The following is a 26,264-nucleotide window of genomic DNA, read 5'->3' on the forward strand; positions in this document are numbered from 1 at the left end:
GCCTAAAGAGATGGTCTAAAGCTGAGGAAACATTTACAAACCCTGGGATTTTGTAAGGTTTAAAAAGCAGATCAAATGTCTAATCATTTGAAGTTTTCTTTTGACTTGAGAAAATGGCTTTTGTAGGTCTATATTGATATTTTATTGTAATAAAGAAAAGGCAGGGTAAATGTCTGTCTCCCATTCTGGGCCATGGGTTCAGACCACCTTTTATGATTTGCTCAAGTATTTTCAGAGCCCTGTAGGAGTCAGAGAATCTTTCTTCTCAAAGTTGGCTCTCCCAGGTAGTCTCCCCCCTTCTGTTATGCTGCAGAAAGAAGAGGTGTGCAGAGCTGCAAGTCTGTGTCCTGTAAAACATGGAATTCTTGGAATTCTTAGTCCAAGGACTAATCTCTCAGCTGGCAGAGGCAATGGGACATTATTTTTGTCCTGCTGTTGCCCCTGGGATGATGTGACCATAGGCAGTCTTACAGCTGGTGCTGTACACCACAGCAAAGGCAAATCAGAAAAGAATAATAAGTCTAAAAGCATAAGAAAAAATAAATAAGGATATTAAACAATTCCTTTGTCTCTTTAGACTCTGCAAATTGTTTTCAAGCAGGGACATGATAAAGATCCACTCTGTCAGGGAGGAGAAAATGTTTCAGGAGACATGCTCTGGGGAAATCTATTTAAGGAGCACTAAAGTTGTATTGACACAATCCTCAAAGTGTAGGGGCTGCTCTCGTGCTCTCTTGGTGTAGGAGACTGCAGAAAATGGCAGATTTGTGCTCATTATGCTACAGACAAGCAGAGAAGCTATTTAAAATGTTGTCTAAATTCTTTCAGTCTGACAGGTAAATGATTGCTCTGTTTGGATTAAAGGGCCATTACTACAGGATGTCCCTGCAGGCTCAGGTTTTGTTCCTTTCCCCCTGGCAAGCTGTAGCATGATCCAAGTATGCAAGTGCCAAAAGCATCGTTTCCATCTTCCCTGGTGTCACACAGTCAAGTGCTGGAATGTCAAGCAAACAAAACACATCCCACTGCAGTCAAAAGTCTGTCATGCTGGCACTAGAACATGGACTTAAGAAAGAAAAGGTCATTTCTACCTTTCTGCACAGAAACTGGTGGGTTTGTTATGTTAAACTGATAATGTTTGTTATCAAGTGCACGAAAGGATCCTGATTAGTAATGAGAATGGAATAATAAAAAAAAATACAGGAGATGACAGCAACACTGATGCAAAATAGCCAGCTAACTTCACAGTGGATTTTGACTCCTGCTGGTGGAGGCTGGTGCTGTGTCTGGGCTCACTGGAAGCCCTGCCTGGGGACCACTTGCCTCTTCCCCACCAGCAATTCTTCTCGTCTTTCAAGGATGGCAGGCCAAGAGCATCCCAGGCTGTGCTGAGCTGATGCCAGCAGTGTTTCTCCTTTGTGGATCAAATAGCAGGAATTGGAATGAGCCTTCCTCAAATTCTCTTTCAGGGTCTCCTCCAGGCAAAACTTTGAGGTTTGCATAACTCTGAAATGTAATCTGACTTGACTTTGGCAATGAAAAAGAAGCCTCTTATTTGTGCCAAGAAAAGATATATTTCTTTTTAGTAGCATTTTTCATTTCTAATATGTCACTTCTGTCTTCCCTTTTTTTTCTCCTCTTGCTGTGACTTTCCCCTCTTTTAAGGATATTTTTACATATATTGTTCCAGGCATGTTGAGACAAGAGTAAAATACGTGCAACAGTTTATCAGAATGCATGAATTTAGTGTGGTCAAACAAAACATTTCAGTTACTGGTCTAAATGTGTTGTTGAAAACTGAAGGATTATATGAATAAATGGAACAATCAATGTTGCTTTGTTTCTTGAAGTACTCCCAGAAGCTTCAATGAGGACAACCCAAAAGAAAGAAAGAAAAAAAATAATATCCTTTGCAATTAATAGGTAAAAATGTGAGTTTAATACAATGTAACACATTTCCAGAAGAGAAGCAATGCAGCTATTGTCATTTTTGATCAAGGCAAAGAATTTGTGTGATACTTTTCATTTTCTCATGTGACAAAGTTTAGTTTGGAGCTGACTACAGCCACAGAGATGCCAAAATGTTGTACCTTATACCTTTACAATTTTGTGCTAGAAGGTTTAGTTCAGGACCTACAAGATGCTTTGGAAAGTTTTAAGAGGCAGTTGGTGTCTCAAAAATGGATATGTATTTATTTATTAGAAAGGAAAAAATATTTTAAAAACTATTTTTTAAGAGATGTTCACCTGTCTTCTCCGTGACAGAGCTGTGGCCGCTCCTTGCAACAGCTCTTGGTGGGTCCTTTTGAAACCCTTGGCTATAGAAAGCTCTGTAGTGAGAATCTCAAATTCCTGGTGCTCTGGTGTGTCTCAAAACATCACAGCTATGCCCTGCCTTTAAGCAATCATTCTCCCCTCATTCATGCTTTAATCTTTTTGGGAAAGAGAAAACAGTCTAGCTGCACTTTACGTATTTAAACCCAGAAAAGTCAGAGGGGCCACACCAAGAGGGGAGCTGCTAAGACAGGCTGGAAGGAGGTCAGGCTGGATCCCATCCATCACTGGCTACAGCTTTAACAGCCCAGAGGAAAATCACCGAGGCCCAGCATCAGCCAGGCCCAGCTTTCACTACCCCTCTGTCAGCTCGGGGGGGATGGAGTACAGGCTGGAGTCCTTGGTGCTCGATGTGGTAATGCCCCGTGGAGCTGAAGTTAATGTTGAAGAGAGGAACAAGGGAACACAGTGTTGAACAAAAGGGGCAGCTTGATGTGATTTATTGGGAGGGCTGAATTTCTCACTACTATGCAATGGAGAAAAAGGATTTTAAAGCACCAGAAGTTTTTAGGCTTCCTATGGCCAGGGATGAGTGTGTTGCAATGAGATGGGCAGGCAGAGGATGCCCTTGTCTTACATTGCATAACCATTCTGCAGAGAAAAGCACCTCTTCTATTCTGTGTGCCTCTTCAGGTGCTTACACTCTAATCCTTCCCATAAATTAAGACACAGTAATCACCTACTGCTTCTCCAAGTTTCCTGCTCCTGTTTGATGTCATTGTGCTTAATTCATCCTTTACACTGGGGTTAAGCCTGGCTTGCTTTTTTTAGTGCTGCCCCTATTTAATCTTCTTAATTTATGTGGCGTGCTGATATTTGTTTAGAACTCTAAAGTAGATATAAATAGTAAAATGGAGACATCCCTGAAACAAAGAGAACCTCTGTTCATAAGAACTGGAAAGAATTCCTCTTTGTCTGTTCTAAGGAGATCACAGTCATGAGAAATTGTGTCAAGAAGAAAGGGTTCAGATTATTTTTAAAGGAGAAAATGGAACCTACTAACAGATTTTTGGTATCTTTTTTTTAGTATTGCATAAAAATGACAAAGAATGAAACTCCCTACAAACAGATGACATCATCTAGAACACCTCTGTGTTGTTAAATTATTTTTATTAAAAAGAATTTGCCTTCAGAAACAAAAACTGCATCATTTATTGACAACACAAGACAAAATCATCTATCAATTCTAACTCTCCAACCCTTAACATTGACTGAATTAAAGATATTACTTAAAATAATTTCTCTAGATCTTCCTGCAAACTTAAGATAGGCAGCTGTATCCACAGTATTGTTGGGAGAGATGGAACTTAAAATGGCAGAATAACATCTCTCTGCACAGGATCTCCACAGGACATAAATTAAACTGCCAAAAGTGTGGCTTTTATACAATCATTACTCTGATTTTAGGTTGCTATTCAACTGAGCCTTGCTAGTTAGGTATGGATTTTTCGATCTTCCTAACCAATAAAATTATGGCAGAAAAATTCCTAAGTTTTTGACAGAACCTAAATGACATATTTCAGATTTCAACATTTTTTATGTTGTCTCAATCTCACAAATGTCCTTTTGAACACCAATTTACCAGAGCTGGTTATGTAAGTTTATTAGACCTTTAAGTGATGTTATGTATGATTTTGCACAAGTATAGAGGCATAACATATGAAGAGGATTCTTAGAGATCAGCAAAAAGGGAGAATTGTGAAGTCTTCATGGAATAATTTGGTGTTTGGTTGATGTGGATTTAGTCAGTTGATTAAATTTTGTCAAATAGAGGATAAATAATCTTCAAGGAGCAACGAGAGAAATAGATACCCATAGTTTCTATCAGTGGATCCAGTTTAGTTGGCAGTGTACTCAGCTTTCTGTATTCCTTTAGTCCAAACTTGTGTTTTGTGTCACTGAAATTCCTCCCTGGGAGGGTGGGCAGGCCCTGGCACAGGGTGCCCAGAGCAGCTGTGGCTGCCCCTGGATCCCTGGCAGTGTCCAAGGCCAGGCTGGACAGGGCTTGGAGCAGCCTGGGACAGTGGAAGGTGTCCCTGCCCATGGCAGGGGGTGGCACTGGATGGGCTCTAAGGTCCCTTCCAGCCCAGGCCATTCTGGGATTCTGTGGTACTTCTAGACAGACCACAGCCTTGTGTCCACTCCTCCCCTGGTTTATGCACAGTGACCACTCCCAGGCAAAAAAGGGCTGGTCAGCTCCTGGCTCATCCCTTGTGTGATCCCCTCAGGGCTGTTGAAACAGGGAAAACCGTGCTGGCTTTGCCACTGTGAGAGCCCCAGTGACAGTGAGTGGCTCTGACTGGCTCCTCTGGGCATTGTGTGCCCAACACTTCCTTTTAGCAACTCCTCAACACAGGCTTAAATTAGCATGTCTAGAGCCAGACTGAGAGTATTTGCATGTCTGGTATTAGGCTGAGTGTATTTAACTTGGGCTAACACGATCACAGTTAATAATCTCACTGTAATTGAAACTTGCCTTTGACATCACCTCCCGCCTGACTAATTGGATTGTGTCTCCTTATTCTCCCTCACTATTTATTTCTGTCTCTCCTGATCAGCCTGAAAGGTAACTCCCCAGCAGTATTACACTAAAACCAAATTGACCTGTCACAGAAATCAAGGCCCAGGTTCATTTTTTACACACAATCCCTTCCTGAAAGAGTTGAGTGAGCGAGGTGGAAGTTTGGGCTCTGGTGCGTGGTGGAGCTCTGTGACTTCTGGTGTCACCCACGGCTTTAGAAGTCAGTTTTGCTCTTGCTTTGCTTTCACCATAATTGTTTCCATTGAGACAATATGGGATTTTGCAGGCTTCCAAATCTGAACGTTAGCATTACATTCTCTCATGTAAACGAACACATGAATTGTGGAATATTTAAGTTATGTTCTTGGGATAGTTTAGAACACACGACACACCCTTCATAATGCTATTTATATAAACATGGGGAGAGCAGTGAATGTCTCAGTTAAAACAGCCAGCTCACTTTGTGGCTCACAATATATAAAGCACTTTCCTCATAATGTTTGCATTTGTGGGAATATTTCTTTTTCCTACACTTTGTCGTGCACTGAATTTGAATGACTGATCTCTTGCACGATAACTGATGTGGCTGTGATACAGCTGGCAGGCAACCTAAGACATTCTTTAATTTTTAAACAAATATGTTAAAATAACAGTGATTGAGACCGTGGCTATATTAAACTTGATATAAATAACCTGAATTACGTAAACACAGCTATAACTTCATAACTTGAATTCACCTATGGATTCTGTATCACTTAATCCATTATTCTATAAACATTTCCAGGGAGAACACACTAGCTGGCTCACATGGCTTTTCTTGGAGGGACAGAGGAACTTTTTGCCCCTTAAGTCACCTGTAGCTTCTTAAAAATGTAAAGAACAACAGGACATCACATTTTTCTGTATACAGACAGACTACTGAATAATAAAGCATCTTCAGCACTAAGATTATTTTTTCCACTGCAAGGAACATGTAATACTTCCACTAAATGGCTGTGTGAAGTCACAGCTGGTGTAAATCAGGAAATTCCCATCGACTCCTTACTGGATGCAGTGCAACCGTAGGAAGTGCCTGGCATTGTTATCAAAAGGGTAAACAAGAGATCAGCCAGAAACCTCAGACACAACTAGCACTGTAAACTCATTGGGACAGCAACACACACATGGTGCAGGAATTTTGTGTGTATTTATCTGAAACAGCTAAATTGTGGGTTGGTTTCTTTCTTACCCCAGGAATGGTACAGCCATGCCATATGCACTAGAGTAAAAAAAAAAAATATATAATTTAAGAAGTATATATTACTTAACACAAGTGCTATTCCAAACATGCAGCATAAATCCTACTCCTCATTTTAGCAGCTGTAGCAATCCCAGTTCCCTCGGGAGCAATGGAAGTCTTGGCTAACCCTACCCTGTCCTGCACCTCCCACTCCCAGCCTTGGAGTGGGGTGAAAGGATTTAGGAGAGATTTACTGTGGCAAGGAGCCTGAGCCTATCGATTTAATTCCAGAGCTGTTTTCCCTTTGCAGAAGGAAAGCTCACAGCCTTTCTTTGTGCACCACTTTGTGGTGTAAAACTTCTCTTGATTAAAGCGCTGTATTAATTAACTTTTGTACCCACGTCATTGAGTGGTTATGGTGATGGTCCTTCTGCTTCATCTGCTGCAGTTCATGCTGGGATCTCCAACGTTTCCATCAGGGGAAATATTTGGGTGCTGTTAGATTTATACTGGAGTGAGTCTCAGGTTGAGATTTTTCATATTGTTCAGAGGAGTAGGATGCCAAATTCCCACCACACTGATGAGAAAGTAACCTTTCCCCTTCAAAAAGGGCTCTTGTGCCTCAGCTGAAGGATTTCACTCGCAGTAGGTAAAAACTTTACAGTGTAGACACTGTTTTCATGTCTGCTGGTCAGATGCTGCTCTCACAGGTGAACAGAATAAAAATAATTGATAAAATTCCCTTCTTTATAATCAACCTGATTGTCTTGACTTTGCAACTCTTTAGGAGGTCTGATGGATTCCTTTGAGTGCTGCAGTGCCCTTCCCAGTAGCAGCTGCCCTTCTATACATCAAAGGTACACAATAAAAGTCCATGGGCTCTGTCCTGTGCATTTTGTTGATTTCTGTCTCCTAGAAGAAGACTAATACTTGACTCAAAAATCACTTTTATTAATAATATTCTGTGTAAAAAACCCAACTGTGCTTACATGTACGCTCTCTTGTTGGAGTGGAAAAGGATAAAGGTGGCTTGTCTGATTTTATTTCCTTAAAAATTATTTATTTCCTCTCCCCTCCATGTTTCTGTGCAGCTTTTGGAATCCCTGGAGACTCTGTATCTAACTGCATCAGGCAGAAACAGTTTCTTCCCTTCATCCCTGAAGCTCAGCAATGTTATTCCAAGCACCTGGAAGGTAAGAACAGGAGTTGCCATTTTTCTTCAGCACAGTTTAATTTTTTTTCAGAGTTATTAATAACTAGAATGGTAGATTTCCATCCTTGTGTTCTGGAGCTTCCAAAAGGTCACAAGTTATCTAGTTTCAGGAGAGACCCTTGGTTTTTCCATGAAGGCAGTGCTACTACTGAAGCTGTAGGGTTGGTCTTGTACCCAGGGGGGATGACAGGTTATTTTTATTAGAGTCTTTGTGGGTGAAAAAGAGGAAAAGAAGGGAACTAAAGCTCAGCTCCAGATGCATCTTCACCCTGCTGCATGTGGGGCTTTGATTTACTGATCTCTTTGATTTACTGATCTCACTGTGAGCACCCACACTAACCTTCCCTCCTGTCGAGCAGAAATGAGATGTGCATAAACAACACAGCTGCTTTCAACACCTACTAAGAATAATTTATAGATCAGGACCTGTAGATGACTTTATTGTGCAGTCACCAGCTCCACGAGGCAGAAGCTGCTTGGAATATTCATGATCGTGGCGTGGAACCATCTCACAGGGTGACCACTACAGCTCCTGGTCGCTTGCCTGTTGCCATAGAAGCCCCTTGTCCCCCAGTAGGACCCTGGTTCTGGTTAACTAAGCAGATGAGGGTTTGTTTTCTATATTTTCCTTGGTTTGTTGCCTTTGGCAAGCACTTGGCTGCTGCCTGCACACCTATGATCTTCAGCAGAACGTGACATGCTAAATCTCTTCCACGTTCATCTAGTCTGTGCCATGATAGCACTTGCAAGGGCAGAGCACGCCAGGAGTGAGTTAATGTTTGCCTAAAAGAGAGAAGTTAATCAGAGCTAGGCAAGCTCTAAACTACCAAGCTGACTTGGCTTATTGACAGCCTGTTAATGCAAAATGCAGGCCATGATAATTGTTAAATACACTGGTCATTCTTTCCAAATTCTCCTCAAACTAAATCCAACTTCAGAGTACAGGAATTAATTCAACTTCATCTAAAATGGGATACTCCTACTTTAATGTGTGGGTTCTCCTAGTTCTCCTCTCTCCCTTTTATTGTTTGCATGTACTCCTCCATTCTGCATGAGACACAAATGCTGGGTGAAGCATCACAACAAAACATCCTGGCTGCTGCTCCAGGCTGGATGTGTGACCTCAGTATGTCCCCCCAAAACTTCACAGAGACATCCCTTTTCTGCAGAGCTTATGAGAAGTCATTCTTTAACTCTTGTTGCTGTTTGGCAATTAATCCTTAAAGGAATCACAAAATTTGTTGCACTGAACACGGCAGCCTCAAAACTTATAAATTCTGTGAACTTCTCAGTAACATCAGACCCAGCTGAATGTTTGGATGCTTTGCTACAGCCAAGTTTAGGACACGTTCCTTGGTGCAAATCCATCCATATAATGTAAGGATGTTAGTTGTAGGTACCCAGAGCTACTTCCTTTTTGGAGTGTAGATGTTAGTGGCGGCAAAAAAAGCTAAGTCTTCAATTTGTTGTAAAAATAAAACACTCCTCCCTAAATTTTAATAAAATGATACCATGTGCTCTTTCCAAGCTTCTATAAATGGTCTTAAAAAGAAATCCTTGAATCTGTGAAATGTGGCGGGTTCATTTAACATCTGGAAGTGCTCTGGTGGCCACCCTCACTTGCTTTCAAGACAGTGAAAAACAAGGCTGTCTGATTCCTTGATACTCATACAAGGAGTCCCTGGTAGCATCAGTGCTAGTAAATAAAAGATTAAATTTTCTGCACTGGACATTGATGTTTGAAATCTTGGGTTTGGGCATTTCCTGAGGGCCTGTTACTCCTGCAGAATGTTGGGAGCTGTTTGTTTTCAGTCCGTAACTAGAGCAGCCAAGCTGATGCTCATTAGGTAATCTCTGTTGGACCATCTCTGCTGCATTTATGCTGAATAGTGTCCTTATTACATGCCTAGCTCCATTTATTTCATCTGTTAAAATTAGATATTTCCACTGAATTAAAAAAGCATCCATGTTCTTGGCTAGCAGGCCCAGGAGCTGAAGCTAGCAGTTAGAAATTGTTTCTAGAGCAAGTTTTTAGGAAGTTTATTTTTTTCTAAAGCAACTTTTTATGAAGTTTATTATTTTCATTACTTTTGTTCAGGAAAAAGAGCTCACAATGCCTGTGATGCTCCCCCCTGGAAACTCAAGGGAAAGGAGCACAGTGACAATTGTGATTTTCAATAAATTTAAAGAAAATAAGCAGACAAAGCCCAAACAGGTAAGAAAGTAAACACTCAAACATTTCATATTCTATAATAACATATGAAGATCTAAAATGTTCCAGGTTCAAAGAGCCCTCTGTATTTTCCTGTTAATAGACTTGGGGTTTGGATCTTCCCTAAATGACTTAAGGAAAAAAAAAAGAGAGAGAGAAATTAAAAGAAGCAGTTCTGCACATTTTTAGCAGGTTAATTCCCTCTTTTGACATTTCTGTTTCAGAGAGCTTCAGTGAAATACCAGCCTTGATGAAGAAATAGGCCATTGGTGTGGTCACAACTATGTGACTCAAAAAATGGCTGGAAAAAGCAAACCACTTCCAACTAAGCATGCAAAGAAACCAAATAATTGTTCTTTGTGTTGAAAATACTCACAAGTTTACACAGAAGGCACTAAGAGATGTTGATTGTGTCCTTTTTGTTAAATCTGGGGTTTAAATGTCTATTTTGCATTTTTCAGCTGAACCAGTAAATACAGAATACCTTTCTCTGCAGGTATTTCAGGAGGAAAATCTCTTCTGCATTTTAATGGCCGTGATCATTCAGAGAGCACACAGCCTGCACCATGGGCACAGGCACTTTCTCTTCATTCATAGCAACATCAACTGATAAAAGGTTGAGAGAAAACTCTCTTTTTTTTTGCTAGATCCCACCAAAAGGAGTTCAAGAATAGAGTGTTTAATCATTATGTAATCTTGGCTAGAGTTCCACGATTAAATCAGTGAACTACAGGATATTAAACACAGGGGAAAATACCGTGGGCATAAAGCAAGAGCTCCCAGATGGACTCGACCTCTGCAGCTGTGCTGAACCTCCTGCTGAGGCTGCTGGACATGCTGGACACGGGGCAGTGACCCTCAGCTGGTTGCACAATGACCACCAGGCCCAGCTGATGCTCTGGCGTCAGTGTTTGAGTGGTGACCTGGACATGGCAGTGTCAGTGTTGCATGAGAAACATCTAAAATAGCAGAGATTTCCTCTTTATCCCTGAAGAGTTACAGCTTCTAACTGAGCTGTTTTCTCCTGAAGAAACTGCAACCAGCAGCCACAGGGGTGGTGTGTGTTAGTCCTACAGCCAGCTGGAGACCTGGCCATACAACACACAACAGCCTTCACCAGGGCTGGGAGGAACTCCTGCCAGTAATTCCTCCCAAAATGGAAGTAATGGCCCAGGATCTCATGACCTGTGCTGTGAACTTCACTCGTATCTTTACTGAAAGAAGTTTGTTTGTAGAGATTTTCTTTGTATTTACTGATCCAAACAGAGGAAGTTCTCTGTCATTTTCTTTCATTGCAACATTTTCTTGGAATATTCTTTTGTATGTTTTTACTTTCTTTTTGTTTGTGTGTTCTCTAGGAGGCACGGAACAAATTTCCAAACAATGTATGAACCAGGCTTTTCCTTCTGAACGTGACATGCTAGTCCTCAAAGGACTCTCATCTCCGTGCACTTGGGGCTGTGCTTGTAAGACAGAATCCCTTGGAAACAGCCACAGATTCAGGGCTCATGAGTTTGGGGTGTCCTGTTTGATAAAAATGGCTTGGGTTGTCAGATGACACATTGAACTCTTTACTAAATCCTTCAAAAAAATTTGAATTTTTGGAATTTGAAAAATTTGAAATTGAAAAATCTTAATAAACATTTCACCTGAAAATACTGACTTACCAGTAGAATTGTCCCTTGCAGGAAAAATATTCCTTATTCCTGTGTGCCCTATTCTACTGAATTTTCCTCACACTGGAAATAGGACCAGCTTATCCCAGCAGATAATCCTGGCAGGCTCCAAGGGTGACCTTCCACAGAACCTGGCCATGACCAACTTTGTCTGCTGAGGCACCATCACAAAATCCCTTGCCATTGCCCACCTGCTGTAAGTGACACTAAAGGTAGAGCTGAGACAACAGTTTACTACAAAATGTAATTGCAGGCCCATTTTTCTTCATTAATCTAATGTTAAACATGACCTATTACAGGGGTTCCATTTCAGGAACAGATGGTAAATACAAGTTAATGCAGATACTGATTAAATAATACTGGCAACAGCTAATGCATTTACACAAAGCACAAAGCTAGTAAGTGCTAAATGTTCTTAAAACTATGCTTAAATCATGGAAAATTAAATCCTTTGATAGATTTGTTTTTAAATTTCTTCAGTTACAAAGTATTTCAGTGAAGCTACAGGGCAAAAAGCTCCCAAGATCCCTGCCTGTAAAACTTCTAGATCCACTCTATAAAACATTTTGAAGATTTTATTGCATTTTATTTTTTTTTTCTGAGTATCAAACAAATGCATTGCTTGATCAGGGGAGCCAAGAGCTGGATCACAAGGATGGAGGCTGAGGTGCCTGGGCTTTTCCAGTGGGAGGAAGTGCTGGTTTAAGAATAGCACAGCGATGTTTTGTTTGCCCAAGAAAAACCCCCAAAGAATTCAGCTTCACACGATAAAGTGCAAACTGGGCTGTGTGAAGCAAGGTATTCCCCACACTGCAGCTGCACATCTGGACACAGCCTGCACCAAAATCCTTTCTCCTTCGCCCTGCTGATCCCTGCTGAATGGCCACTTCCATGGGACTCACTGCCTGCTTCCAGGGAATGCCAACCAAAGCTCTTTTGCCTTCATGATTGTTGCTTTCCCATGCAGCTGGATGGGGCTGGTGAGGATCCAGTCCCTGGGATATGGACAGAGAGTTTAGGATCACCCTGTGAGAGAATTTCTAGAAAAACGGCAAAATAAAAGTAGCCAAACCCTGTCCTTGTTTTGGCTGGGATAGAGGTAAATTTCTTCACCCCACTCCCCACTTCTTTATTTGACTTGATAAGAAAGTGGCAGAAATGCTCCTGTTAAAAACTTGATTTTTTTTTTTTAATGTTTATATCTAAAGGAATTTCCACATTTAATTAAAAAATAAGACAGACTCAGCTGACTCTACAAGACCCTACTTCTGTGCTTACCTCTGGCTGTAGCCAAGTGAGGGAGACAGAGAGATGCAATGTGTCCACAAAATCATCTGCTAGTGGGGATGTTACCTGCTAGATAACTGGATCTTCCCAAGTTCTACATGAGAACCAGGATCTCAAGCTCCCTTGAAAACACCACAAATGCAAGTCAAAAAGTTGCAGTGACTCAAACAGAAAGATTCTATTTTCTCTCTTTTTCTCCTTTAATCTGCTCCCCTCATTTTCTCTGTGCTGTCTCATCTCCCTTTCTTTGTGCATTTTGACATATGGAAATTTATATAAGGATATTTATACTTAATCAAACAAAACCTCTTGCTTTGAAAACAGTAATTCTTCAAACATCCCAGGAAGAAAAGAAAACAAGTGGATGTTGTTCACTGAAACAAAATAAAGCAAGACAAAGAAACTCTAGATTTATTACAAAACAGAAACCCAGTGCTTGCAAAACAATTTGCTTTAAGTGCAGTAATAATTCCTTGAGGCAGATTATACGAGGCCCTTGCACATGAGTTACACTTCAGTAGTGAAATCCAGCTCAATTTAGCGAGGAGATACAGCTCCAAAATTTAGAGCAAGTAGCCTCTGGCTAGAAAATGTGCTTTTCAGAATCACTGCAGAATCTAGAAGGATTGCTCTGCAACTTTTCAAACACCCAAGGTCGTGGAGTTTTTGGTTATTTATTGTTTGGACTTAATGATGAGATGCCACAATCTTAGAGAAATGACATTATATAGGTATTATTCCATTAGAGGAATGGAATCATGTCCATATTATTTTCCATAGTACCTACAGACTTGCTGGTTCATTGATTCAGGGAATTCACCATAAGAGAAAATACATGGAGTTCAGCTAGGCTGGCTTGCTGACCCCTTTGCATGACAGGCATTTGAGAATGGAGGTGTTGGAAGAGAGGGAGAGTGGGACAGTGGTGCCACCTTCATGGAGCACAACACACTCTGGTGCCCAATTCCTGCTCACACTGACTCACTGTGGAGCCTCTGTGAAGCACAAACCCAGCTCAAAGCACTTTCCTGTGCCCCACCCTGGTTTTCCTCTCCAGTTTGTGAAAGCCAGGCTTGAAATTACTTAGAACCCGTTTTACTCAGGTGGGTTTTCTTATACATGTGTAACATTGCACTGTTACAAATAATAAATTCTTTCCCCTCCTTAGCAGCCTCCAGCACATATAATTTTGGCAAGCAGGTTGCATAAACATGTCTCTTCCCATCAGGGCTGCATAAACATATTGGGTGCTGCCTGATCCAAGACACCTTTACTCTTTCCTAGGCATTTGTGCAGTCTAGAGCAGGATACTTTGGAAACTCTGGAGTTTCCAGCATGACTGAAAGTGCTCCCTCTAGATATTTAATGTACAGATGATTTTTCTTTCGCAATCTCCCTCGCTCACTCTCTCCCATGCTCCACTTGGAAAGCAAACCCATCAGCATTTATTTTATGTGAGCTCCACTTCAGAATGAAGTAGGACTACCATTCTTCTTGTTTGTTTTGTTGGGGGTTTTTTTCCAGTCTCATCTCAGTTTTTTGTGCTCTTGGAAGGCTCTTTGTCTCATTTTTCCACTTGGCATTGATTCAGTAATTGATTTTTTTTAGTTGTCTCCAAGGCTACAGCGCTCAAAGGCCCCAGAGTTGGGTACTTGACTGGAAGGATACCAGCGATGTGGAGGCCCTGCTTCTCCTTGTTAGTTAGCAGAAATCAGAAATCCCAGAAATTTCTGGGATTTCTAAAGGAAAAAATACAGGGCTGCAAGCAGCAGCTGCCCATGAGCTGTCTGTAATCCCTTCACCCCTCTGCAAACCTTAGCACATGCATTCATCTTGTGTAGATCACATCAGAAGTCCTTCATGGCCGATTGTAAAGGTCTAAAAGACAGCCCGTGGCAGAGCTTTGCTTGCAAGCCATGGTGCTGTCCATGAGTCCTGCTGTGCTCCTGGGCTGTGGGAATAGGGAGACCTGGGCATTGTCAAACTCTCCTCATAACCATCAGCAGGAACATGCAGTGCTGATCTGGAAAATGCTGTCTCAAATGGAAGAGCTGTTATTATTTGAATTATACCAGAATTAACCAAATCAATGGGCCAGCTCTTTCATCCAGTCTAGACTCTTTGTGCCATAGGTGAAATTTAAAAATGTTAGAGTAATTTAGCTGATGACTTTTTTCTGGATTTTAAAGTTGTTTTGAAATTTTCAAATTTTCAGGGTGAAAACCAAGCTTTTCCTTCTAAGAATTTTCTTCTGAGAAAAAGCAATGTTTTGCTCAGAGTAGAGATTTTGTTAACGGTAAAAGATAAAAGATAACAGACTAACCAATACCACTCCTGGCTTGATCATGAGGACAAGGGACAAGAAAGTAAATCAGACCCTGAAGAAAGTATCAATCCAAGTAGCCTCATGGCTGAGTATCAAAATAGTAGTCAAAGGGTGTAAACCCATATTATTTACAAGAGTAAATCTAACAATGGGGACATTTTCACCCCTGTTTCCTAATGTCAACCATTTCACCATCTCAGTTTAATCCCAGGGGTTCCTCTCTTCCCACAGATGTGTTTTACCCCAATGTCTGTGACTTTGTGGAAAGGAGATTGGACCCAGACGCTTCCAATACTTCACCTGCTAAAAGGTCAGATGGCATAAGCTACATGAGACCACTTAGAATGTCTCATCAATGTATTGCCCCTGAAATGTGAAGAGATCAAAGCTAAGATTTAGGGCAGAATTACTTAAGAATTTAGCTGACAGCTTATTTACATTATTATTAATGGTAGCATTAACAGGACAGTCACACCCCGAAGGAGCTTTGCACTTTACACTCATGTCAAAGGCAAATTCCCTGCCCAAATTGCAAACAACTGAAAAGAATTCACTTCCTTGTCTCTTTATTTCTGACAACAGTGAAAATTTTCAAATGGAAAGAGTGAAGATGGAATTCCAGTCTCCAGTGGCACCTGCAATATCAAGAACTACTTTAGAACACAATGCAACCTTCACGAAACACAAGGAAGTGTTTTAGATTTACAGTCACCTGAAAAACTGCTGGTGACACACAGACACAAATAATTCATTTTACTATCTATCCAACCTTCTCAGTCCTTTCCAGCAGTACTTTTCTTTCTGGCTGCATCGTTGTTTGAACTTATGTTGCTGTGAACATTAATATGTGTTTCATGTAGTTTGAGCCATGAAAGTTTATGGTTACTTGGAAATTCTTCCCATTGTCCTGATTTTAATTAAACTGCTCCAGTTTGCGCCTTTCAGTAGATTTTATTAAAATAAAATCTCATCTTGGAGAGAATCTGGATATTTCTTACCAAAAAAGGGGGAAATTGCTGGGGTTTAGGTATTCCAAGAATAGAAGTATTTAAATTCTAGGCCTCTCAGATGGATCATATCGCCTTGGTCAGATCTACTCAAGTATTTAGACTCCCAAATGAGATTTTGGCATAATTTAGGAGCCCATTTCCAAGAAGAGGATGCTCCACCTTTCTCATGGGTCTCCAGCTGTGCAGAATTATTTACACTTTATCAACTGGCCCATTATTTTGGTCCTGATGTTTTATGAAAATGCAGAGGAGACCCCTGCCTCGTTTGGGAGTGCTGATCCGTGATCAACTGTGGTAGAGCTCCAAGGACATGCCAAAAGATCCTGTTTTAGAGGAAAGCAGTGTCATGCTGACTTGGATAGGACTGGTAGATAATGTGGACTTTTCCAGTCATATTTCAGCTATGGCTCTGACCAAGTTCTTTGGATCAAAATGTTCTAGTGTTCACTAATTTTGGATATATGCCAGGTTTCTGACCGATTTCCCTAAGAATAGATCAGTTTGAGTTATAAAAGTAAAAAAAAAAGTTCTACAGCTTCACCTGAAGATTGCAAGAACTGTGGCACCCTACTTCATAGCCCCAACTATAGATTAATGCTTGTGTTATTATTTGCATGTTATAGAATGATGTTTATGTTATCATTTGTAAGAGAAAAACATGGATTACATCATGCATTAACAAAAAAAAAAATAGTAGCAAGGATATAAATCCCTTCCAGAAGGGAAGAGAACATAGAGCCAGTGACCACATTTCTCCAAGAAACTGCTTTTTACTTTGAACTACACCTTTTGAAATATGACTTCTACAGAAGGTGTTTGTTCCATGGTGTTGCGTTTGGGTTTTTTATCCACAACTGAGTGGATTTTATGCACTCAGATTTTCCTGGGCAGGGAGTGCCAGCCCAAAGCAGGAGCAGCCACATTGGGAGCAGCAGGAGGGGCAAGAGGCACCAGACAAAGGCTGCACCCTTGGATGTGCCCTCCATCCCTGGAGCTTTTTGAGTCAGAGGCACGTGCACTGCAGTCCTGTGGCAGGTCCACAAGTTGGTGCAGAGACAAATCACCGTGCCCAGTCAGCTCCCCGAATTAAAAGCCGAGACTGGCAGTACATCAAGAACCAGAATTTGTTCCAGATTTAAGCAAATGCAGGATGGCAGGTGTACAATGGAATTTAGGTCAGGCAGGGGAGAGAGATCAACAGCACAGAGCCACGGGCTCTAATTCTGACTATTCAAAGGCTGCCCAGGGGTTTAGGCCTGGCAGTTGAAGTGGCAAACTGAGGATAATTACATGTTTGGGAAAAACATCCCCGTGGGCACTCCTGGGTAGCCCAGACCACCAGAAATGATTGTGATAAAAAGCATAATGGAATAAGCAGGTCTGCTGGTAGCAGCCAGAACATCTACTGTAGTAATCATAATCCAGGCTCTGCAAAGAGATTTTTGGGGGAAGACTGGAGGACAAGGCAGGAACAAGTGTGTAGGGAAGTGCAGCTGTGTAGCTGTTTGAGAGACCAGAATTTTAAAGACCCCTGTATAAGAGTAAGAACAACATGGCACTTTCAGATTTAGCAGAGAACTCAGAGATAAGCTTCTTAATTTTTATCACTGATGTAAAATATTTTAAAATGTTGCTCTTTATTTCAGGCAGGTGTTCAACGGAGCCTTTGCAGCAGCATGAAGATATCTGAAGCACAGAAATCCAAGGAAATACCCTTGGGGTTAAGAAGGAGGATGTGATGTAAATTATTCATAGCTGGAAATGTGTAATTAGTCGTTTGGTGACAGAGGAGACAGGAAGCCCAGACCAAGTGTTCATTAAGGTGTTCTAGGCCCTATTTCAGCTGGGCTGCAAAGTGACAACCAGAGCAAAAGCCACAACACACCCAACTAAGAAGAGTTTGTGTTGCAGGAACAGATTGTGAATCAGAGATTCTTAGAGTGTGTGAATGAAGTTCTGTCCTCCAGGGCCCCAGATGGGCATGAAATGAGAAGATAAAGACCTTGCCCACAGATGAGCTGCCAAACCACAGTTCAGTGACACCTGTGCCTTGAAAGACGTCCCTCAGCCAATGGAGGTCACCTCACTCCATGGGGTCCCTCATTTAGGATCGCCAATACACCAAAATATGGCACTGGGGTAAATATTGCACTGTTATTCACTCTGAGCACTTTGGGGCAGACTGACCTAAGAACTTACACAGGGAGTACTTACTGCTTATGGGGCCCTCATGTTCCCTGGGACTCTAGAATCCTGCTCCTGGAAAAGAATTGGAATGAAAGGATTCAAATAAATATGGGAAATGGAAATGTATGCAGATAAAATAAATGTATTTTATTATAATAAATGTAATAAAGAGATGTAGGGGAAAAAAAAAGCCAATTACTTTAAACATTGATGGTTTACCATACTTGGAGGAGTTATGTTATTTAACTAACACCTACTGGACTTTGGGAGCTGCTTTGGTAAGGATGTTTTGTTTTGAAATACAAAAACTAGAAAAATGCAATGAAACTAGGACTCTAAATAAAATAAATGAATATATATTTTTAAGGCCACCCTTCCCACAGCAGGAGTGTTGAAACTAGGTGATTTTTAAGGTCCCTTCCAACGCAAATCATTCTGTGATTCTATGATTATAATTCAAACAAAGAATTTGTAACTTCTGGGGCCAAGCTTTGGAAAAAAGTATCTTTGATAAAATGGGTTTAAAAAATCTGCAAAATTTTAACATGAAAATGCACTTTCACTAAAAATATTATTAATAATATGTATAGCATATAGAAGTTGATTTAAGCCGTTAATTTTTTGCAACAAGTTGGTTTCATAGGCTCAAACTGTGCAACAGATTTAGGGCAATCACAGGCAGCCATTTCTCAGGGGATGGAGACCTGCATTTGAATTTTCCCACAAAAAACCTGAATGGGGGTTGGCAGTCTGAAATAATTTTAGCAGGTCTGTGTACTTGTTACCTGCAATTTGTTATACAGAAGAAAAGAAAATGTATACAAGGTTGAGAGCAACCACAGTGTAGGAACAAACTGTTAAAACAGGGCACATATATAGGTCAAGACAGAGTTTCCATGGAGTGGGAAAAGCAGGGAAAGAAGATTTAGGAGACAGAAATAATTATTGAGGGAATTTTTGGCATGTGGACACTGTCAGGATAGAGTCAAAGAGCCATTTGAAGTAAAGTTGGCCAGTTTTTGCTGTATGAGCAGCACAGCAGTGAGGATCATTTTTACAGGGCTGAGGGAGGAAATGAGAAGATTACATATAAATCAACAGAATTGGAAAAATGTAATAATACAGAATTCTGACAAATACTGGTTTGAAATACATTCACTTATATAAAAGCTCTTACCAAAGCTGCATATAAACCCATAAGCTACCAGGAGTTCCAATAAGAGGCTCTGGGGTTTTACTCATAAAAATGTGCTGACATGGTCAGGTCAATTTTTTTTTTCCATTAAGTTTAACAGTAGGATCAGAATGTACATCCATGCATGGCTTGAGAAGAAAAATGTCCAATTTGGGAAGTCTGGTACCAGCCAGTGAATGAGATTAAGAAAATGAGATCTTAACACAGGGAAAAGCTCCTGTTTTTGCCCATAAAAAAAAAAGTAATCACACTGTCAGCAGCAAAAATGATGCTGTTCTAGTGGATGCTGGAAATATCACATTGCATTTACTGTGGCAATGCAAGGCTGACAAAGATTAACACATTTCCTTCCACCTGACTTTATTTTCTTTATTGTGTTTATTTTTTAAACAGAAAATGTTGCCTGCAGATAGCAAAAAACAAACGTAGTGAGAGTGAAAGACTTAACTGTGATAAAGCACCTCAGTCTGTTCATTCTCTATTTTGTTTAATATAATGTGACCCGCTCACAAAATGCTAATTTAATTTTAGTTCCATGTTTAAACCAGGGAATAGAATTGTGATCTTCAAAGTCCTTGGTATGACTATAAAAATAACATTTAGTTGTGTAATAAATGGTCGTGTGAAGTGTAAATGAGCACTTGGGCAGTCAGATGCTCCATATCTCTCCAGAATGGCATGTGGTCAAGGAGAGAGAACCATTATCTCCTCCAACAACTCACACTTTAATTAATTTATTTGTTCCTGCATGCAGTTGTACTGGTGATGCTACAAGCTTTTATCAGAACTGCAGTAGAAATGGGCTCTGGAAATGACTCCTGACTAGGTTCAATAACCAGAAAGCCCTGAAAACATTTGCATTGTAAAAAATAATTTCCCAGAACTTAGGTTTTCTCAATCCTGTAAACACTGTTCATTCCAAAATGTGCCATTCCTCTGATGGCTGAGGCATTCATGTGATGGCAATTTAAAGTCCCAAACTTATGGTCTAATTGTTACATCATGAAGGAGTTAGGAAATGTGATAAAAAGTGGCTTTGGGACTTTCATGAATTGATCATATCCATGTAAAATGATCATAGATCTCCCATTTCCAGCACAGAGTAATTCCCATGGGAAAATTGCTGGCTGATCCACTGTTGTGGTCACCTGTGACATATCTCCTTTGTGAAATGGGCAATGATCTGAAGAGTGACAAAGTGTCACTCATTCAGCTCCCACATGGGAAGCCACCAAATCCACATGGACCCTCCCAGGAGAGAGGCAGCTGACAGGGGCAGTGACAAGGTCTGTAAAGTCATGAATGATGAGATTGTGGATGCTGAAGGTTTAAGAGGGAATTGGACAAGTTGATGGAATGGAAATTCACTGAGGGTTGGTAAATCATGGAAACCACATCTGAAGCTGAGAGTGGTCAGAAGCTGGGAGAGCTTGAGCGGGGAAATCGCCTGTGCCTGTTCTGTTCCTGCTCTTTGCCTTTGGATGCTAGCAGAGAGAGTGGACTGAGGCAGGCAGACCTTCAGTGGGATAACTTCCTTTACATTTTTATTTAACTGAACCTCTGGAAACTGCCATCTGTTGAAGTCTGCATGATTGGTATGACTCCTCTGGACAGAAAGTGTTGTAAGAAGCTCCTCTTTTGTATTTGACACCTGAATAGATGTTTGAACAAAGAAAATAGGCACAGATTTTATTTTTAATGCCTGAAGTTACAATTTTATGGGAACTGTTTTTCAGGAGCTGAAAGAGATAAAAAAGATTTGAAAATATTTGATAGAAAATACAAGTTAGCCCGTTCAAAGACAACAGGACTGAGCTTTGTGTATTTTGCTGTCTGAGAGGTTTCATGTTTCTCCTTCAACCCCTAAGGAGGTTCAACCATTTGCCTGTTCAAAACTAGGGCAATAAAAAAAGCTGGATTTGTGGTAATCCAATCGCTGGAGATGCACAAATGTTCAGATGATAAGCCAGGTGAAACACCACACAGGGACCCCAAACCCAAAGCATGGTGTGAAATGCAGGTTTGCTCCTGCTCCCACCTTCAGAAGAGGTGACTCTCCACCCCTGGTACCACAGGCTGAGGAGAAGGACTGATTTTAACCTCTGAGTTTCCCATAAAGACAGAAAATAAGGAATTGTGTTGGAGAAGTTACTTTCACCACAACCACAAGAGCAGATAAGAGAAGATCAAAGTTAATTCTTCTCTAAGGAGGGGAGCTAATAAATTAAAACACTAGATAACACCAAGAAAATGTTGGCTCGAGGAAAACCCAATAGGTGGGCCTACTGCTCAACAATGCCAAAATTAAATGCAAATATTTAAAGACAGTATCATCTGGAAATTACAGGGATAGGGATTAATCAGCAACTAAAGAGAGACAATTTTTACCAGGACAGCAGCAGAAGTGGGAAAGCCTTCATTTTATTGATCAGAGCTATAAAATGTGGGTGTTGTGTACACATGTGTCTGCCATCTGCAGAGCCTGGCAGCCCATGGGCTGGCTGTGCAGGCAGCCACACTTTCACATTATGAATGATAAGAAAGTAATACAGTGGCAGCCGTGGCTCGTGGTGTGCTCCACCATGCAGGTGGTGTTTACAGATAAACGCCTTTTTGGAATGAGCACTTGAGGTCAAAATAATCCAGGGAGTTGTTTGAGCAGAGAAACAAACAATATTAAAATAAACAGGAGCTCACTGTAGCCCTTCCTGCCTCGGCTGTTGTGTTTGTGGCAGGCTCCCAAATGGAGCAGGTCCTCTTTGTAGTCCTGCAATGCACCTGCCACCTTTGCAGAGCAAACTCACACCTCTGTTTTCACTTCGGTAATCTCTGCGTGCTCTCCTTGTGCTCACAGGCTGTGCAGTCCAAGAAAAGACCCAGATTTTCCCTTGATATTATTTTCATGAATTGCATCATGGAGATGTAGGTTGAAAAACACACACTGTACAAGCAAAAATCAGGTCCATTTAGAGGAAGTTTTAAACAAAATAAAGCACCACGTCTTTGGCAGAGCATACACCGAGCAACTCATAGCTGTTACCACCAGAATGTTAAAAAATAAGTTTCATGTTCAACCTCAGCTTTCAGACACAGTTACACACCAAAATGTGCCATTCACTGTGATCTAAAGGAGCCAGTCACCACAAAGGTGAATTAGGAGTTTGGTGAGATCAGCTCTGCAGTGTTGTAACTGTATTTAAATATATGGACAATCTATAGAGTGGAAACAAATCATACCAGCCCAGAGCTGCCTGAGTGAGAGGTCTTGGACTCTGAATCTGTGATTTAATGCTGGTTTGGAAGAATAATTTGCAGTGGGATGAAAGGCTGGTCTCACATCCATTAATAACAGTCAGAATCTCATCATTCTAATACCAAATTATTTTGTGAGAGTATTTTCTTCTCTTTGGTTCTGTGTTGGGCTACAAGGAAAAACATGTGTTACGAGTTTCAGTGCAGGCAGAAGGCATTCTTGGCTCTTACATCTTCTGAAATGCATCCATCTTCCCAATTAACTATTTAATTTTATTGTGGCTTTGGAAGCCTTAAACTCAGCCCTGTGCTGCTTGTGTTTACAAAGCTCTCTGACCAAAGACGCCTTGTAGAAAAGATTTATTTGGGGAAACTATTTCTTGTTTTGTGAGTCTGGAAGAAAAACCAAAAGTGAAAACCTGAAAATGTCAAACTTCCATCATTACATTTGAATTGAGTGCAAATATTTGACTCAGCAGAATATAGACATCAGTAAGGAAGTAGCTTATCTGTTCAAAATACTCTTAAAAATACAATGGCAAGAACATGCTGGGTATTTTAAGATACTTATAAAAAATAAGTGCGTGGGAAAGATGTACAGTAAATGATAAGGCAGATGTTTATACAATCTTTTTACAGAGTCCAGAGCAGAAGCCTGTGTCACTGATGATTCCTTTTGGTAAGCACATTCAATTGCTCAGTATCAGGGAGCCTTTACTAATTTTCTCTTTGCAGGCAGCAGAGATAAGAAAAGTGCACTGCCAGCTTTTTTTAGTGCTGCTGGAGCCTTGGAGCTGCTTCTTAACACAGATGGTACAGAGGTGGAACAGAGTCTCATATTTCTGCCTAGTAATAGCTGTCATTCATAGGGAATTCTATTCCCAAGGCACTTACCTAGTTCTCATATACACACATTTACATGTAGATGCACATAAAAATAGATTAAAAAAAGAATTTATGTGTATAAAAAGAGACCACTAAAGGCAGAGTGCTCAGTACCTCCTTTAGCAGACTTCCTGGGGGCTGCCTGCCGTGCCTCAGGACAGAGCGTGTGGTGCTCTGCCTCGGGGATTTATTTCAACTTGCATGACAATCCACTGTGAAATTATGATTTTTCAGTGCTGACTGGCTGTTGCTGGCAGGAAATGAGGTTTATGAATGCTAATGATATATGATTGGAGCCCACCACATGGCTCTTTTGCCTCCCCTATAGAAGAAGGCTCAGAGCTGTGTGCCAGCAGTGCTCGTCTCCTTCCCCAGTCTGCACCACGGGGTTTGGAGAAAGTCCCAGTGTCTGCTTAGGATTAACTTTGGAGACTTTTGGGGCAGAAATTGCCCCCTCCACCCCAAATACATCAAACAACAAATACAGGCAGACCTTAGGAGAGGGGCTCAGCACTAAATAAAGTTGAGTAAAGGAGATCTAATCATTCTTGTTCCACTCCAGCTAGAAAACCTGCCATGATATCCAGACATCCCAGACCATTAAGGGCCTACCTGGAAAGAGATGGTTATTGGATCCAAGACACCAAATTTTTGTAGTTTTCCTCCCTTATCTGTAGTCAAAGTGGTGCCAACAGATTACAAAATACATGAGGAGAGTTGGTGAGAAAATTGGCATTATTATAGGAAGATCTTGACCTTAGATGCCAAGGATGACCAATGAACTCTAATAACTGGAATTTATCCTCTTGAAAACAATAGGGCTCAATGACTTTCTTTCTAGGGTTTGGTATGGCACTGGAGTTTTGACAAATTTAACATTTACATGACAGCAGAATGTGCAGGGCACATTTCTCTGTCCCTCAGGGTTAGAGGGCATCTATCTCTGAGTTAGATGAGATAAAATTTGTGATCACATTGCTCATATTTGTAAAAAATATCTCTGGTTCTGACTCAAAGTATTCTGCATCACTGTATGAAAACTCTGTGTTTCCTTGTCTGTTACTGATTTTAATTGCAGCTAATTAGCATCAGGTTGTTTACATACCCTGTTTGTCTGAGGATGGGAGATTGATGATATCTGTTAGATGATGCATTTCCCAGCTGTTGAAAGTGTACTGTGTTTGAAAGTTAATTTAAAAAGAGGTGGAATGGAAGTAACAAAAGACTCAGCTTAAAATGCTGTTAAATGCCACGGTGGCTAAATCCACAGTGAACCAATCTAAACCACAATTTTATCACTTTCCTTTTCACTGTTTGTACCCAAACCTTAGAACACAAATCTTATCCTTTTATTGTTAAATGACACTTTTTGAAGCACAGTCGTTTAGCTTTGAATTGCCATGCTTATTTGTGAAGTTAAGAGTACTAAGGGAAGTTTAAGCCCCATATAATTGAAAACATCAAATTATATACCCATGAAAACGGGATTTAGAATGGAAATAGCAGCTGATACTTAACTGAAATAGATATGTTGGGGTAACAGTTATGTACCTGGTTTTTAATTCTTCAGATGACTCATTTAGGCAGGAGTTACCAGTAATTTTAGAAAAAGGTAAAGGTCAAACATCTTATTTGCAAATCCATGTTCCTTGGTTATTGCATATATATCTCAATTCAGATTTACCTGTAAGTAATAAACCTGAAAATATTTTAAGCTGATTAAATGAAAGTGAATTTCATATTGTAACATGCTAAAACACATCTACAGAATGAATAACAAGCCCCTGAAGGAAATTTAAATACAAAGTAATTAATACCTTGAGCTGATGAATAATACAGTTTTATAAGAAGTGTGCTAATGAATCAGGCACCCTGCTTGCAGTCAGTCCATGTGGGTGGGCCCTGCAGCTGGAACACACCGAGCAGAGGTCTCTGTGTGGGTGGAAAGGTCCAAACATACCCACATGTGGATGCGGCTGCAGGACAGGGACTGACCCCTTAGCACTCTGTAGACGTTCACATCCTACTTGGAAAATGCCAAAGAAGGCCAAATATCATTGACCTCAGTGTTTGTAAAGAGTTTCTGCCAAGGTCCAGGCAAATCTATAAAGAATAGACATGATTTTACTCAAATTCTCAGTCCCTTCATTAGCAGAACCAAGCAGTAATTACAAGTTGCAACTATTTTCTTAATTTGAACATATTTTTATCTACCGACTATCTGGTTTGTTACTTCTTTTAATTGCACATCTCAGTAAGGAATGTTGGGAAAGATGAAAGGGTCAAAACAAGGATCTTGGAGGATAAACTGTTGTCTTTAAAAGCAATCCCTACTGGAAGAAAATATGATGATTGAGAGGCCAGTGGTGCTAGGGTAAGCACAGGATAAGTCGCAAGCTATTTGAAGTAACGTTTCCTTTGATCTGCCAGGCCTTTCCATACATAAGGAAATTCAGTGGGGTGCTAAAGGCTTTGCTAATCTTTCTAATGATATGCTGAGGATGCTTAAGGCTGAGGTTAAAGAGGCCTTTCAGTGCAGCTTGACTTGTGAACTTTTGAAATACAGAACTAACCTTCCTCTCAAAGACGTTTTCAAAGCAGCTGTTCACATTAGCAAATGTGCAGGCAACTGTGTGGATGAGCTCAGGCCAGAAAAGTCGTGTTAAAAAGAGAACCTTTAGATGAGCTTTGCCTTTGGCACTGCTGCCCTGGGCAAGGATATTGTGGGGTTCCCACAGGGCTTTAGGAACAAAGTGTGTTAAGAACAAGGGTGGTTTAAAATTCTTGAGGAGAATAGGCCTGGGTTCGTCAAAACTTCGACAATTATTATCAGTCAGGCTGGTGGGCACAGCACAAATGTGCTTGGGAAGACTCAAGCTCCTCATTCTAACGTCCAATTTTTAGGTCAACCTTTAACATTACCATGGTATTCAAAGTCAGGCATGAG

General features: G+C 40.7%; 1 long non-coding RNA gene across 1 annotated transcript in view; it reads left to right on the forward strand.

Moving 5' to 3' along the window:
* Nucleotides 1-10,104, forward strand: part of LOC138112688 (uncharacterized) — a 35,335-nt gene extending 25,231 nt beyond the window's left edge. The window contains exons 2-5 of the long non-coding RNA XR_011151807.1: nt 6,862-6,931; nt 7,166-7,267; nt 9,386-9,502; nt 9,996-10,104. This is a non-coding gene — a long non-coding RNA (uncharacterized lncRNA). The remainder of the gene's footprint in view (nt 1-6,861; nt 6,932-7,165; nt 7,268-9,385; nt 9,503-9,995) is intronic.
* Nucleotides 10,105-26,264: the final 16,160 nt, after the last annotated feature.

Source organism: Aphelocoma coerulescens, chromosome 6, assembly GCF_041296385.1.
Source record: "Aphelocoma coerulescens isolate FSJ_1873_10779 chromosome 6, UR_Acoe_1.0, whole genome shotgun sequence".
In the NCBI taxonomy this organism is placed as follows: domain Eukaryota; kingdom Metazoa; phylum Chordata; class Aves; order Passeriformes; family Corvidae; genus Aphelocoma; species Aphelocoma coerulescens.